Genomic DNA, 2,500 nt, shown 5'->3' with positions numbered 1-2,500 from the left:
AGCAGATCGTGATAACTGATAACTTTTAACTTTTTGATAATGTGTTTTCATTCTGTAAAAAGAGAAAGAAGAAAAAAAAAATGCTAACAACGTGAAAAGAGAGAATTAAAAAAAAGTCTAATGTTATATGACATTAATTTCCTCTTATTTTTCTAAGCCTACGCATTTCAAATGTGTTTGTATGTGTCTAATGTAAGTTTAATCAGCTGTTCCACAAAACATCCTCAATAGCGAACAGGGCGTGAATAGCAAATAATATATAATTAACGAAGAGGATTCTAATTAGTGAATAGGATTTGAATAGTGAACAGAGGGGGCAGATGAATATATAATTTATTTTCTGACTGTGTCTATGCTTTATTTTTACACGTATTACTGTGTTTGTGTTTTGAAATGTTATACACACGAATGCCTATATATATAATATTTATACATATATATACATACATACATATATATATATATATATATATATATATATAATATATACATATATATATATATATAATATATATATATATATATATATATATATATATATATATATATATATATATATTATATATATTGTACACACACACACACACACACACACACACACACACACACACAAACACAAACACACACACACAAAACAAGTAAATAAACAACCCCCTCCCCCTCCCCCCCACACACAATCTCGGCAAAGATAAACTCCAAACCGCCGATTAAAAAAGCCGATAATCCACAAGTAGCAACATGGTCGAATTAAACCCCATGATTACACTTATCTGGCGGTCTCTTCTTTAGCAGCTCTATTGGTTGATAATGACGCAATTAAATTGATAAGGCGTCGAGAGGGGCTTTACAACGCACTCGCTCGCTTGTCGTTTTTTTTTTAGCGTGATGTTGCGTTTCTGTGTGTGTGTGTGTGTGTGTGTGTGTGTGTGTGTGTGTGTGTGTGTGTGTGTGTGTGTGTGTGTGTGTGTGTGTGTGTGTGTGTTCTCTGTCACTGTTTATTTGTCTGTCTGCTTGTCTCTGTCTCTGTCTCTATCTGTCTGTCTGACAGACAGATATAGACAGAGGCAAACAGACAGACAGACAGTGACAGAGACGGTGACAGAAGCAGACAGACAGACACACACACACACACGCACACACACACACACACACACACACACATATGTATGTATATATATATATATATATATATATATATATATATATATATATATACATATACATATACATATATCTATCTATCTATCTATTTATATAAGCGATTTTGACTGATACCACAAAATTTGGCCGATACCGACACACTGGAAACCAATCTATAATCACGTGACTTTGTTTTCAAGTTTGTCATTAAAGTTTAATCAAATCAGTACTTGGGACGCCTGCGTAATAGGAAAAAATGCAATGATGAGGAATATTTTGCCCTATGCATTCAAAATTGATTTAAAGAATACATAGAAATGGCGCCGTTTTTTGTTTTTGTTTTGTTTAGTAACAGTAAAATTTTAGAATTCAAAATTTTGACTTTAATTTGTATTTCTAAATAAATTATTTCAGGTTTGAAATACAACTTCATACCGTATTCTTACACACTAAAATCCCCCCCCCCCCCCCCCAAAAAAAAAAAAAAAAAAAAAAAAAAATCGCACCTTTCAAGTATTGATAAAAAACATTATATCTTATTCTCGAAATTCTTATACATATCAATGAACATTCAATAAAAATCAAAATAAAACCTAAATACACCAACATATTTCGCACACGTTCGTGATATACCGCATATGATATCCGATGACATCCGCATAATCCCCCCCACCCCGTTTTCATATAGTTCAAACTCCACATCCACATCCGCCTTCAGAGAGCCTCGGATGTTGCGAATATCCACTTATCCGACCTTATTCATTCTTGTTTTTGTCTCATGATTACTTCTTTTTTATTTATTTTTTTATCCGTAATTTTATTCTCTGTTCTCCTCAGCTGACAGTGCTTCTCTCTCTTTCTCTTATCTTTGTTATCAACTCCCTTCATTCTTCTCTATTCTATTATAATTATTTTTTTATCTTTCTCTGTAACTCTCTCTCTCTCTCTCTCTCTCTCTCTCTCTCTCTCTCTCTCTCTCTCTTTCTCTCTCTCTCACTCTAACTCTCTCTCTAATTCTCTCTCTCTCTCTAACTCTCTCCCTCCCTCCCTCTGTCTATACGATAATGATAATAATGATAATAATGGTGATGGTAATAGTAATGATAATAATAGTACTAATAATGATAATGATAAGATTAGGAATGACAAAAATAATAATAGTAATCTTGGTAAAACCAATAGCAATGATGATAAAGATAAGAACGATGATAGTAGTAACTATAATTATATTATAATGATATTAGTCATAACAATAACTTTGATAAAAATAGTAATGATAATAATCATGACGATGATAATAATGATGCTAGTAGTAATTATAGGGTAATAATAATAATAGTAAGGATAGTTATAATGATGA

This window comes from Penaeus japonicus, unplaced genomic scaffold (genome assembly GCF_977035675.1).
Source record: "Penaeus japonicus unplaced genomic scaffold, GWHDUDI00000001_assembly GWHDUDI00000013, whole genome shotgun sequence".
Taxonomy (NCBI): Eukaryota; Metazoa; Arthropoda; class Malacostraca; order Decapoda; family Penaeidae; genus Penaeus; species Penaeus japonicus.
Note: the sequence above shows the minus strand (reverse complement) of the source record.